This window comes from Lissotriton vulgaris, chromosome 11 (assembly GCF_964263255.1).
Source record: "Lissotriton vulgaris chromosome 11, aLisVul1.2, whole genome shotgun sequence".
NCBI lineage: Eukaryota > Metazoa > Chordata > Amphibia > Caudata > Salamandridae > Lissotriton > Lissotriton vulgaris.
Genome location: NC_141699.1, coordinates 997,984,706 through 997,999,878, shown reverse-complemented (window position 1 = coordinate 997,999,878; position 15,173 = coordinate 997,984,706). Strand labels below are relative to the sequence as shown.

General features: G+C 41.9%; 3 long non-coding RNA genes across 3 annotated transcripts; 1 reads left to right on the top strand and 2 right to left on the bottom strand.

Annotated features, from left to right (window-relative positions):
- Positions 1–293: 293 nt before the first annotated feature.
- Positions 294–1,085, bottom strand: LOC147683857 (uncharacterized). The gene is made up of 2 exons (XR_015301068.1): positions 1,045–1,085; positions 294–553 (listed from the first exon to the last, which is right to left on the bottom strand). It is a non-coding gene; the product is annotated as an uncharacterized LOC147683857 (long non-coding RNA).
- Positions 1,086–5,912: 4,827 nt separating this feature from the next.
- LOC147683856 (uncharacterized) lies at positions 5,913–6,704 on the bottom strand. The gene is made up of 2 exons (XR_015301067.1): positions 6,664–6,704; positions 5,913–6,172 (listed from the first exon to the last, which is right to left on the bottom strand). It is a non-coding gene; the product is annotated as an uncharacterized LOC147683856 (long non-coding RNA).
- A 3,268-nt stretch (positions 6,705–9,972) lies between these two features.
- On the top strand, positions 9,973–10,764 carry LOC147683855 (uncharacterized). Its single transcript, XR_015301066.1, has 2 exons — positions 9,973–10,013; positions 10,505–10,764. It is a non-coding gene; the product is annotated as an uncharacterized LOC147683855 (long non-coding RNA).
- The last annotated feature ends 4,409 nt before the right edge of the window (positions 10,765–15,173 follow it).

Below are 15,173 nucleotides of genomic sequence, written 5' to 3'. Positions count from 1 at the left end.
GCTACAGTGAGAAAGCAAGCTTGTGATTAGTGGCGTAGTGTGAAAAGAAACTCCTGGGCATGCCTACCTATTAAAACAATTACAAAGAAAGAGGAGCACTCAAATTTATATCAATTTAGCAAAATGAACTTAAGGGTGCAAACTGCTAGACTATGTTGGCTACATAGTACCAAAACAGTGACTGAAAATGCAAGCTGAGCCTACATGCAGGATGCACTGTTCCTAGGAGAAAGTTATTCTCACAAAGTAAACATATGATAAAATGCTAATGAATCAAAAGTTCTATACCTGGATATTGCCAACATAAATTTTATTTTTCACAGTGATTATTCAGTAATAATCCTGCCTTTTCAACTCATCTTATTAATCATGCAATGTTATCTTTACATAACTCTATATGGTTGATAACAAGAGCAAAATACAAATATATGTGTGACTTAATGAGCCACTATGCTTCAAGTTAATCCATTTGAAGAAATAACATTAAGTGTAGTTTCTAGTTGTCGCCCGATGCATTTCGGGAAGCCCTGTTCCCTTCTTCAGGGGCGAGTACCTAGAGCAAATATAATACAGAGAAATGTATGTGTCAAAAAAATTCAACTGCAAAAGGATGAACAGTATACACAGGGAGGAAAAAAGAAATAGCTTTCAAAATTTGTCATTAAAAGAACATTCAATCGTTAGAGCATATCAACTGTGTTATGCAGAAAAATCATTGTACATATCCCCTAGTGTGGATCAATAAGACATTCATCCTATGTAGTAGTGCTGCCCATCTAATGGAAGGACAGACTAATAGTCAGCTAACGAAAATATACTTAAGCAGAAAACACCGCTCATTATTCTAGAACAATAACACATAAAAACATCTGAGTATATGTGCGTGGTCTGTGGGTGAACATAAAAAACCGAGCAACTGCCATATAAGTAGGGCCAGTATATATCATAACCTGCAGTAAGGGTCACAAAGATTGAATAACCAACAGTGTGTTTATGCTTGCTCTAATACGCACGGTCGGGAGAATGGGAAAATAATGAACCTACCAGCTGGAGGGTGATGGATAATACGCTCTCTGAGTCTTCCCTGGTATCTATCACGTAAAAACACTGTGGAGAAATGATGTAGATGGACACCGAATGAGCTAACGATGTTACATAAAACGGGGTTGCTTTAAAGTATTATCTCAACATATTAAATAGAAATAGCTGTGATCTAGCCAGCATGAGCCAAAAAAACGTACACATGGGAAGCATTTACAGAAGTGCAAACCCGACTATTGGAAATGTCCTATTAGTTGTTGGACGAGCATGTCCCTTAAGGTGAAATTAAGCGTAACACTGCCAATTTTCAAATAAGAAAAGTACCTGGAGTCTTAGGTGACTATAAGAAGATCCAGTAACTTATGCTTAACATCGGACCGTTCTGTGATATACGTAAAAGGCTCTTCTCAGTATTTAAGAGGGAATCTACAGGGAAATACAAAACAGGGCTAGAGGCTATGTCCAGTGCACTGTGACTGTAAAGGCTTAAGCGCTGAATCGAGTCTTACCGGTTCTGTCATGAACTCGGAATTATCCTCGTGGGTTTTAAAGTGGACTCCTATGAAAGGGGATACATAACGAAACAGTGCTAAGTTGAACGGCAACCCGTTGAAGGGTAAATAAAGAATGCGAGCGCTGCACTGAGTCTTACCGGAAAGCTGGTGGACGCGACGACACACGCGGCGGTGGAATCCTGATGTGGAAATCAGCGGAGGGATACCATACAGGTTCTTAAATAGTTCCTAGGTGAAGCACGTGTGTGAGTCTAACAAGGATACTGGGAAATGAAGTGCTAACACTAGCGATGTATCGAAAAAAGACTAAAGTGACAGGAGCTCTTACAGAGGAATACAATTCAAGGTGAATTGACCCACATTGTGTAAAATGAATAACCATAATATGGAGATACAATAAAACTTGCAAGCACGATAAAATCCACATACATGAGATATCGGTTTTCAAAACTGAACAGTGCTGTACAAAATAAATAATTAATAACCTCAGTTTAGTGTCAACTACGTAAGTATTCACAAAAAAAGACCTCAGTCTCACAATACAAATGTGTTTTGTCCTGACTACAGTGATGTGAGATGTCCCTCTACATGCGTAGTTACATTCTATTTATGTAGCGAGTGCTTACTGGTTACTATCAATTGTGAAACTAGATGCACAAATCAATAATAAACACTTTGCCATGGTAAATGCATAATAATGTGGTTACATCGCCATATCGAGATTCCAAAACACCTGAAGACATGCAAATGAATGTTTCAACAATTAATGTGTACATCAAGCAACATAAATAAAACCATTAAAATGGTGATCATAACAAAAGAGTGCGAACTATGCGTGAGCATAACTGGGGACAGTATATGCTGTGAGATGAATGTGGGAATTTAATGTGACAGCGAGTCTGCAACTCGAACTTGAAATGCTAAACGGATACTAAGACTCATAAGAAACAACTGTAATCAACCCTATCATTGAGACCTGTGGGTATCAAGGTGGTGAGATATTCAATCCAGTACACCTCCCTCTGCAGTAGTTTGGCGTTGTTGTCTTGGCCTTCTAGTTTAGGTACAACTTCAATGATTTGCGCTCTCAATTGAGCAATATTGTGTTTGAACTCTATCCAATGTGTTGCTACTGAAGTAGTTCTGTTTTTACACCTGAAGTTGCTTTTGTGCTCAGTGAGCCTTGTCTTGAATTTACGTGCAGTTTTGCCTATATATAATTTGCCACATGGGCATTTTAGGCAGTAAACAATGTTCATGGTGTTACAGTCCCCAGAGTGACGTAACTCAATCTTTTTACCTGTAGTGGGGTGCGTCATGCTGTTACCTGTTATGATGTTATTGCAATGTACACAGTTTTGACAGCGCATAGTGCCTGTATGAGATTGTGTAGTTACTTTGGTATTGCCAGTTCTCAACTTATCCATTAAATTCTTGCCTCGGGTGTAAGCAAAAATAGGTTTATCAGCAAAAATACTCCTGAAGTCACTTTCGTTTTGTAGCAGTTCCCATCTGTTAAGAATAATTCTCTTGATTTTATTAGACACAGTGGAAAATTTAGACACAAATGTAATTCCTGACTTCTGTACTTTAGGTGGGGGATTAAGTAGTATTTGTCTGTCTACAGTTGACAGTCTTTCAATTGTGTGGTCAAGCACTTCTGTGGGATAGCCTCTACTCTCAAACCTGTTGCGATGCTTAGGGATTTGTGCGTTTAGTGCATCGTCATTCGTGCAAATTCTTTTAAGTCTCAGAAAGTGCGAATAGGGTAAATTAGTGATGAGACTCTTTGGATGGAAACTGGAAAATAGTAGAGTGCTGTTACGGTCTGTGGGCTTTGAAAAAATGTCAGTATGCAACCTCCGTGACTGGTCATCTTTCTTAATCAATACGTCTAAGTAATTGACCTCAATCTCACTCATGGAGTGAGTGAATTGTATTCTCAAGTTCCTGGTATTGAGTTCACTAATGAGTCTATGGAGTTCAGTGGTGTCTTTGCTCCAAATTAGAAAAATGTCATCGATATATCGACAGTATTGGACGAGACCCATTTGCCATTCTTCATTGGTCAAAATATATTCGTCTTCAAACTTGGACATGAATATATTTGCATAGGCTGGAGCCCCAGAAAATCCCATGCTCGTCCCTGTCAATTGGCCATAGAAATTGTCTTTCCATCTGAAATAACTGTTGTTTAAGCAGAAATGCAGTAATTTCAAGATAAATATACTTTTGTCCTTCGGGAGATCTAGTTTGAGCAATGCCCATTCGGTTGCATCCATGCCTTCCTGATGATTTATGGACGTGTATAGTGCGGTAACATCTATGGTACATAATGTCCACTTGCGACTGTACATACTTTGGATGGTCTCGATTTTGTTAAGAAAATGTGTGGTATCTCTGGTGTATGTACACCATGTTTGCACAAATTTTTGGAGGTAGTAGTCCAAATATTTACCTACAGGATCAAATATGGATCCACACCCCGCCACAATGGGGCGGAAGGGAGGATCCGTGGGGTGTTTGTGAATCTTAGGCGTCATATAGAGACGCGGTCTCTTGGGATTAGGTGTGGTGAGAAAAGACTTTTCTACCTCGGTGATGATACCATCTTGTATGGCTTTCTGCAAGTATGTTTGCAAAATACTTTGTAGAGTGTTGGTGGGGTCATTAGCCAAGATAGTGTATGTGTGGGGGTCGTGAACATGATCATCAACTTTACGTTCATAGTAGTCAGTGTCCATAACAACCAGGGCACCTCCCTTATCTGCTGGTTTAAGGGTAAGAGTTTCATCTTGTGAGATTCCCTGAATCGTTCTATGTTCGTATTGATTAAAATTGGATTTACCAGTGGATTTGTAACGGATCTTGTTAAGATCTCGTTTAACTGTTTCCTCAAAAAAATCGATAATCTTGTGCGACACAGGGGCTTGAAAGGTGCTTTTGGGACGAAAAATTCTATCATCAGTGTCCATGTTGACATCTTCGCATACTTGTAGGACATTGGAAAAGTAGTGGCGAAGTCTTAATTTGCGTGTCAATTTGTAAAGCGCAACCTTAGTGTCTAACAGAGTGGTATCATTGGTGGGTACAAAACTCATACCTTTGTTGAGGGTCATGAGTTGTTGTCTGGTGAGATTTTTCGAAGAAATGTTAATGATCAGACTACACTCTTCCCACTTCTTAGTACTTTTCCCCTGTCCTCGCCTGGTGGGTCGTTTATGGGTTCTGCTGTCGGTTGTTCCTGTAAGTTGACCGAGGGTGGTGGTGGTTGTCCTAATAGTGGAACCTGGGATAAAAAAGACATCGTGGTGGTTGAAGGACCAGGTGCTGTTGTAACTCTCACTGATTTGTGGGTAGATGGTAAACTACGTGTGTCTGTGGTGATAGTAGAAACCGGCAGTCTGGTGGCGGCTATATCTTGGTCTGTGGTGATACTCTCTTCACTCGATGTATTGACTCTAGGTTTGGAAAATCTTTTTTTGGCGTAAATTTCAGCCCACGTGTAGACCTCGTTCAGTTTGTAATCTATCGTATCTCGTCGATACTTCCTAATTTTGCCTTCTTGTAATTCTTTGTTGTATCTGTCGAGTTTGGCATTGAGGTCTTCAAGAGTGTTTGTCCAAATTTGTGGATCAATGCATGTTTCCAGGTCTTTTTTGAGATCAAAGATTTCTTCATCCAGATCTCTGATAGTGTTGGACAGCTCTTCTATAATCAACAAGATGAGATCAAGCGAGCATTTATTTAGAATGGCGAACCATTTATCCATGAACTTGGAGTTTAAGTGAAATCTAAACAGCATGGGTCGTAAAGCTATCCTCAGGCCTCGTGGGATTCTTTTGGCTCGATGGTATTGTACCAAAGTTGAGGCATGCAGTCTTTGATTGAGTTGTCTTCGTGTAAGGTATTCTAATTGTTTGAGTCTTTGAATAGTGGATCCTCCCTGTGTATCAACTAGCTGAATTTCTTTAATAAGCGCATAGATGCCCGTAGCCTCTTCACTGGAGTATGTCAGGGTTTCGGCTCTATTCTCTGTGATGCGTGTTATGTTGTCAAATGATGCCATACTTGTATCAATTAATGCAATATTTAACTGGATGTGGTGCTGCCTCTTGGGAGCCAAGAGCGTGATAAAACAATTACAAAGAAAGAGGAGCACTCAAATTTATATCAATTTAGCAAAATGAACTTAAGGGTGCAAACTGCTAGACTATGTTGGCTACATAGTACCAAAACAGTGACTGAAAATGCAAGCTGAGCCTACATGCAGGATGCACTGTTCCTAGGAGAAAGTTATTCTCACAAAGTAAACATATGATAAAATGCTAATGAATCAAAAGTTCTATACCTGGATATTGCCAACATAAATTTTATTTTTCACAGTGATTATTCAGTAATAATCCTGCCTTTTCAACTCATCTTATTAATCATGCAATGTTATCTTTACATAACTCTATATGGTTGATAACAAGAGCAAAATACAAATATATGTGTGACTTAATGAGCCACTATGCTTCAAGTTAATCCATTTGAAGAAATAACATTAAGTGTAGTTTCTAGTTGTCGCCCGATGCATTTCGGGAAGCCCTGTTCCCTTCTTCAGGGGCGAGTACCTAGAGCAAATATAATACAGAGAAATGTATGTGTCAAAAAAATTCAACTGCAAAAGGATGAACAGTATACACAGGGAGGAAAAAAGAAATAGCTTTCAAAATTTGTCATTAAAAGAACATTCAATCGTTAGAGCATATCAACTGTGTTATGCAGAAAAATCATTGTACATATCCCCTAGTGTGGATCAATAAGACATTCATCCTATGTAGTAGTGCTGCCCATCTAATGGAAGGACAGACTAATAGTCAGCTAACGAAAATATACTTAAGCAGAAAACACCGCTCATTATTCTAGAACAATAACACATAAAAACATCTGAGTATATGTGCGTGGTCTGTGGGTGAACATAAAAAACCGAGCAACTGCCATATAAGTAGGGCCAGTATATATCATAACCTGCAGTAAGGGTCACAAAGATTGAATAACCAACAGTGTGTTTATGCTTGCTCTAATACGCACGGTCGGGAGAATGGGAAAATAATGAACCTACCAGCTGGAGGGTGATGGATAATACGCTCTCTGAGTCTTCCCTGGTATCTATCACGTAAAAACACTGTGGAGAAATGATGTAGATGGACACCGAATGAGCTAACGATGTTACATAAAACGGGGTTGCTTTAAAGTATTATCTCAACATATTAAATAGAAATAGCTGTGATCTAGCCAGCATGAGCCAAAAAAACGTACACATGGGAAGCATTTACAGAAGTGCAAACCCGACTATTGGAAATGTCCTATTAGTTGTTTTCTCACCACACCTAATCCCAAGAGACCGCGTCTCTATATGACGCCTAAGATTCACAAACACCCCACGGATCCTCCCTTCTGCCCCATTGTGGCGGGGTGTGGATCCATATTTGATCCTGTAGGTAAATATTTGGACTACTACCTCCAAAAATTTGTGCAAACATGGTGTACATACACCAGAGATACCACACATTTTCTTAACAAAATCGAGACCATCCAAAGTATGTACAGTCGCAAGTGGACATTATGTACCATAGATGTTACCGCCTTATACACGTCCATAAATCATCAGGAAGGCATGGATGCAACCGAATGGGCATTGCTCAAACTAGATCTCCCGAAGGACAAAAGTATATTTATCTTGAAATTACTGCATTTCTGCTTAAACAACAGTTATTTCAGATGGAAAGACAATTTCTATGGCCAATTGACAGGGACGAGCATGGGATTTTCTGGGGCTCCAGCCTATGCAAATATATTCATGTCCAAGTTTGAAGACGAATATATTTTGACCAATGAAGAATGGCAAATGGGTCTCGTCCAATACTGTCGATATATCGATGACATTTTTCTAATTTGGAGCAAAGACACCACTGAACTCCATAGACTCATTAGTGAACTCAATACCAGGAACTTGAGAATACAATTCACTCACTCCATGAGTGAGATTGAGGTCAATTACTTAGACGTATTGATTAAGAAAGATGACCAGTCACGGAGGTTGCATACTGACATTTTTTCAAAGCCCACAGACCGTAACAGCACTCTACTATTTTCCAGTTTCCATCCAAAGAGTCTCATCACTAATTTACCCTATTCGCACTTTCTGAGACTTAAAAGAATTTGCACGAATGACGATGCACTAAACGCACAAATCCCTAAGCATCGCAACAGGTTTGAGAGTAGAGGCTATCCCACAGAAGTGCTTGACCACACAATTGAAAGACTGTCAACTGTAGACAGACAAATACTACTTAATCCCCCACCTAAAGTACAGAAGTCAGGAATTACATTTGTGTCTAAATTTTCCACTGTGTCTAATAAAATCAAGAGAATTATTCTTAACAGATGGGAACTGCTACAAAACGAAAGTGACTTCAGGAGTATTTTTGCTGATAAACCTATTTTTGCTTACACCCGAGGCAAGAATTTAATGGATAAGTTGAGAACTGGCAATACCAAAGTAACTACACAATCTCATACAGGCACTATGCGCTGTCAAAACTGTGTACATTGCAATAACATCATAACAGGTAACAGCATGACGCACCCCACTACAGGTAAAAAGATTGAGTTACGTCACTCTGGGGACTGTAACACCATGAACATTGTTTACTGCCTAAAATGCCCATGTGGCAAATTATATATAGGCAAAACTGCACGTAAATTCAAGACAAGGCTCACTGAGCACAAAAGCAACTTCAGGTGTAAAAACAGAACTACTTCAGTAGCAACACATTGGATAGAGTTCAAACACAATATTGCTCAATTGAGAGCGCAAATCATTGAAGTTGTACCTAAACTAGAAGGCCAAGACAACAACGCCAAACTACTGCAGAGGGAGGTGTACTGGATTGAATATCTCACCACCTTGATACCCACAGGTCTCAATGATAGGGTTGATTACAGTTGTTTCTTATGAGTCTTAGTATCCGTTTAGCATTTCAAGTTCGAGTTGCAGACTCGCTGTCACATTAAATTCCCACATTCATCTCACAGCATATACTGTCCCCAGTTATGCTCACGCATAGTTCGCACTCTTTTGTTATGATCACCATTTTAATGGTTTTATTTATGTTGCTTGATGTACACATTAATTGTTGAAACATTCATTTGCATGTCTTCAGGTGTTTTGGAATCTCGATATGGCGATGTAACCACATTATTATGCATTTACCATGGCAAAGTGTTTATTATTGATTTGTGCATCTAGTTTCACAATTGATAGTAACCAGTAAGCACTCGCTACATAAATAGAATGTAACTACGCATGTAGAGGGACATCTCACATCACTGTAGTCAGGACAAAACACATTTGTATTGTGAGACTGAGGTCTTTTTTTGTGAATACTTACGTAGTTGACACTAAACTGAGGTTATTAATTATTTATTTTGTACAGCACTGTTCAGTTTTGAAAACCGATATCTCATGTATGTGGATTTTATCGTGCTTGCAAGTTTTATTGTATCTCCATATTATGGTTATTCATTTTACACAATGTGGGTCAATTCACCTTGAATTGTATTCCTCTGTAAGAGCTCCTGTCACTTTAGTCTTTTTTCGATACATCGCTAGTGTTAGCACTTCATTTCCCAGTATCCTTGTTAGACTCACACACGTGCTTCACCTAGGAACTATTTAAGAACCTGTATGGTATCCCTCCGCTGATTTCCACATCAGGATTCCACCGCCGCGTGTGTCGTCGCGTCCACCAGCTTTCCGGTAAGACTCAGTGCAGCGCTCGCATTCTTTATTTACCCTTCAACGGGTTGCCGTTCAACTTAGCACTGTTTCGTTATGTATCCCCTTTCATAGGAGTCCACTTTAAAACCCACGAGGATAATTCCGAGTTCATGACAGAACCGGTAAGACTCGATTCAGCGCTTAAGCCTTTACAGTCACAGTGCACTGGACATAGCCTCTAGCCCTGTTTTGTATTTCCCTGTAGATTCCCTCTTAAATACTGAGAAGAGCCTTTTACGTATATCACAGAACGGTCCGATGTTAAGCATAAGTTACTGGATCTTCTTATAGTCACCTAAGACTCCAGGTACTTTTCTTATTTGAAAATTGGCAGTGTTACGCTTAATTTCACCTTAAGGGACATGCTCGTCCAACAACTAATAGGACATTTCCAATAGTCGGGTTTGCACTTCTGTAAATGCTTCCCATGTGTACGTTTTTTTTGGCTCATGCTGGCTAGATCACAGCTATTTCTATTTAATATGTTGAGATAATACTTTAAAGCAACCCCGTTTTATGTAACATCGTTAGCTCATTCGGTGTCCATCTACATCATTTCTCCACAGTGTTTTTACGTGATAGATACCAGGGAAGACTCAGAGAGCGTATTATCCATCACCCTCCAGCTGGTAGGTTCATTATTTTCCCATTCTCCCGACCGTGCGTATTAGAGCAAGCATAAACACACTGTTGGTTATTCAATCTTTGTGACCCTTACTGCAGGTTATGATATATACTGGCCCTACTTATATGGCAGTTGCTCGGTTTTTTATGTTCACCCACAGACCACGCACATATACTCAGATGTTTTTATGTGTTATTGTTCTAGAATAATGAGCGGTGTTTTCTGCTTAAGTATATTTTCGTTAGCTGACTATTAGTCTGTCCTTCCATTAGATGGGCAGCACTACTACATAGGATGAATGTCTTATTGATCCACACTAGGGGATATGTACAATGATTTTTCTGCATAACACAGTTGATATGCTCTAACGATTGAATGTTCTTTTAATGACAAATTTTGAAAGCTATTTCTTTTTTCCTCCCTGTGTATACTGTTCATCCTTTTGCAGTTGAATTTTTTTGACACATACATTTCTCTGTATTATATTTGCTCTAGGTACTCGCCCCTGAAGAAGGGAACAGGGCTTCCCGAAATGCATCGGGCGACAACTAGAAACTACACTTAATGTTATTTCTTCAAATGGATTAACTTGAAGCATAGTGGCTCATTAAGTCACACATATATTTGTATTTTGCTCTTGTTATCAACCATATAGAGTTATGTAAAGATAACATTGCATGATTAATAAGATGAGTTGAAAAGGCAGGATTATTACTGAATAATCACTGTGAAAAATAAAATTTATGTTGGCAATATCCAGGTATAGAACTTTTGATTCATTAGCATTTTATCATATGTTTACTTTGTGAGAATAACTTTCTCCTAGGAACAGTGCATCCTGCATGTAGGCTCAGCTTGCATTTTCAGTCATGCCTACCTATTATTCATGTAGGTAACAGCGAGGCCTAAAATAACCATGACATATCATATGAAATATATGAAAGGGAAAGCATGTTACAATAATTAATGAAACCTATATAGCACACTGTTCTACATGAATAAGCTTGGATGCAGAGAAAGCACGCAGCGTTAAACATTAATTTGAAATAAATAATTGAGGGCCTCTGGCCATATAAAGGTATGCAGATCTATGAAATAGTGGGCACCAAGGCAAGCAATGTATAGACGCATGAAGCAGAACCTGTGTGTAAACCAGCACTTCACAGACGTGGATAGACATGTGCGTTTGTGTGCATGGAAGGAGGCAGTAGGGGCCAGCATGGCTCGTGGGTGGGGTTGTGGTGGCGGGAAGGTCGTGCAAGGGGTAATTTAATCATAAAAAAGAATCCGTCAGTTAGGTCCGACGTCTTCTCTGCTCCTGCTCACGGGAAGCAGACAGCCAGGCTCCCTCCCTTAAGCCAATCACAACGCTGCAAGCAGCATTGTGATTGGTCGGGCCCCCCTCCAGCCAGCAGCTTATGGGGAGGCCATCTTCTCCATGCAGGCTGCAATGCAGCTTACGTGGAGAAGGGCAGAGTGCGTATGACTACTTTGGGCAGCCCCAGGGGGCCAACCAAACAGTCTTTGCGCACTCAGGAGTGGGCAGGGACACCACTCCACCCCTGCCGGCTTGCAGAACAACCCCGCCTACCCGACCGCAACCAAACATAAAATGGTAATAAATGAAAATGCTTACCATTGTATGTTTCTGCTTCTCTCACTGCGAGAAAGCAGTAGGCGGCGCTACTCCGCCCTAGTGGAGGAGCTGCCCCTGGAAAGAGGAAGCTCTCTTGCTCTGTCTGTTCCGGTTTTCCGTGCGAATACAGGGCCTCATAAGGCACTATTTGGCCGCCGGTTACGTTACGTGGCTTTTCATGGCCTTATAAATATGTGCCCCTTTCACACAGAAAAAAAGAGTGAAAGGGGCGTTCCGCTGGGAGCATTCCCAGCAAAATCCATGGCTTTTTGACACTGCCCCAGATTTACGAGAAATCGTAGGTCTAAGGCAGCGCCAAAAACATACAACTCCGCAGGGGAGGCGTAAGCGAGGCACAATGAGGAGAAATATCTACAGCACACATAGAAAGTGGAAAAAGCCTCTTGTGATTGTTTTTGTGCATGAGGGTTTCAGCCGCGGCCCATGCCCCTTTTTAATTTTCCCTTCGGGTCGTTTGTCGAAGCCTCCCCCAACCAGGCCCCACTGCTCTGACCTGCACGGGCCGCACCTACAAGGTTTCCCTTCCTGCACAAAAATAATCTTCAGCCCGAAACACCGACGCCCTTGCACAATGCTGCAAAGGAGCCTGCGTTGGCGCCTGGCAGCCCATTGAGCGCCGGCTGATGGGAAAAGCACAGGAATGCGCCGTATCTAATAGATACATATCTAACAGATACGGGCATTCCTGCCCTTTTCTTTTATAGTAGGGCAACGCAGAGGTGCAACTAGAGCCAAATTTCGGGAGGGGCTAATAGAAATTTCGGGGGGGGGGCTAATTCTTCCAGCAGTTAGCAGAGTGGAGATGCAGGGACTCTAAGAAGGGGTGAAAACACAAAAAAGCCTGGTTAACAAGTATCTGGTCTTTTAAAGACCTGTGAAGTACTCTGGTGCGGCTGCATTAAGACGATCGCCAGCCTGGGAAGCTGTCTCAGCCCGGGCTGACACACAAGACGGGTGGGGGGTAGGGGCAGTAGCAGGGGCGGCTGGTGACATTTGAAAGTGGTGAGGCGTAAACTAATTTGCATATTGCACCGCAGCGAGCGAGCCCGAACCACCTTGCATCCATCCATACATCATTCATGCATCCACCCATCCATCCACCCACCCATCCTGTACCCATCATGCATTTATGCATCCATCCATCCATCCTGCACCCATCATGCATTCATGCATCCATCCATCCAGCCATTCATCCACCCATCCATCCTGCATCCATCCTGCACCCATCATGCATTCATGCATCCATCCATCCATCCACCCATCCATCCACGCATCCATCATCCATCCATCCATCCTGCATCCATCATTCATTCATGCATCCACCCACCCATCCATCCTGCATCCATCATTCATTCATGCATCCACCCAGCCATCCATCCTGCATCCATCCTGCATCCATCATTCATTCATGCATCCACCCATCCACCCATCATTCATCCTGCATCCATTCATGCATCCACCCATCCACCCACCCATCCACCCACCCATCATCCATCCTGCATCCATCCATCATTCATGTATTTTTATGACCATATAACTTGCACACAGCTTGTCGGTGTTCAATACCAGTCTCGAACCTTGTACTCCAGCGCCAATGATACATGATTAATATTAATTGTTTTTAAAACATGTATTTATTCGACACCAATTTCACACCTTAGTCGGAACATCATTTTTATTTGTTTTTTAAAATATCTATTTATTTAACACAAAAGTAAGTAATGTATACATTTTTATGGCTCGATAAGAGGCTCGAACCTGGTTTCCCAGCACCAAAGTCAGATATGTATTGACCAGCCAATCCTGGCGCTGTATGCAGCGCCAGGATTGGTTGGGGGGCACCATGACTCCTCGCCCAGTCGCCCTGTGTAACCCCGGGGGCTGCGGCCCGCCCCCTGGTCCTCTCTCTAAGGGGGAATTCACGGGAAAACGATCTGCGCATGCGCTGGCATGCTTGTGCCCAAAAATACACTTGCGCAGCTGCAGCAGGCCCATCCTACCCCCGCCCCCCCCTGCGCACTCCGGGAAAGTCGGGTGGCTCCCGGTTTCCCGGCCGGCAGCGCGATTTTTTTTTAGATTTGTATTGGGCTTTTAGTGACAACGTGGTAGGTCCATGGGGCTTAGTGGGGCTACGCCCCAATGGACGCACCGCGCCTGGGCAGTAGCCCTTTGAGCCCAATGGGTGTTGCACGCCAGAGGCAACACAGCAGCAAAGTCTGTGGCGCTGCCCTACGGCAGAAAAAAACAAGAATGAAGCCCACAGTATACACAAAAAACTGTTGGCTTTATCTCTGCTCTGCTCGGATTTGCCACTTAAGTACTGCAGATCTAGAAATAAAGCGACAAACCACTAGTAGTAATCCAAATCAAAATTAATTAACTGTATAATAGAAACACAGTTTATGTCACGAGACTGGGCGAGGTGCCGACGTGATCCGCAGGAGCCACTTCAGATCTGCATGGAGACGTGGCCACAAATACAATCTGCATCACGATGACAAGACATTAGTTTCAAGAGATATTTCAATTAATTGTCTATCTTGTCCCTCGATTTGAAGCATGCTTGCTTCATTCCAATCTTCACAGTAAACCTGCAAATGAGTCTCTGCAAAAACACCCGTCCGTCTCCGAAGGGCGGTGCCTTCTCTGACGTCATGGGCACGAGAGAAGCCCGGGGCGTCTCGCGCTGCGCGCATGGCAGGTGTTCTAGAAGTTTTCCACTGACGCTACGTGCAGTGCAGCACCGTGCGTACGTGCCCTTTTACGTCCAATCAGAGCCCAGGCGGAGTGATTAGAAAGGGCGGAGAGGGAGCAGTTTCTCACTAATTAGGCTGTCACCATTCAATTGATAGGCCGGGTGAGTTATGGCTGGAGGCTCTTTGAAACATAACCTTTAAAAAGCCTACACAGCAGAATCCATATTCCCCTTTGGGCCATAACACTTTTTTTCGCGTTCTAAAATGACTGTGCAGCCATCCCCAGATGTCGCATCGAAGCAGCGAGAAGCCACAGAATCCTAACATAAAGTTTGCTTGTAAACGCCTTTCCATATCATAAAGTCAGCACTCTGTAATGTGGCCTGAATTTGATACAAGTTATCAAAATGCAGCATGGAAGATAGAAACACTGGTGGTCTCCATTTGGCCTTGATTATGAGTTCATCATGGTGTTAATTAGCACATGCCAGATTAAATATCGCATTAATTTATCAACTCGTCTGATCATCAGTTAAAAACCACATATGGTATTTATCACATATGGTAGATACTGCATGTTTGTGGTCCATACGTTTCAGTTACTGCATATCACATTTATCACATGCTAAAAACAACGGGGCAGATTTACATTAACTGGCGTATCCCTGCATATTAGCAGTGATTTGCCAGTTATTTTGCGTGACTCAAACAACCCCATGCACCACCATGAATGCACCGCATTTACAATGCAGCGCACCATGGTGCAAGGTTAGACAGATGCATGACTGATCTGTCGGCATAAGGGTGACGC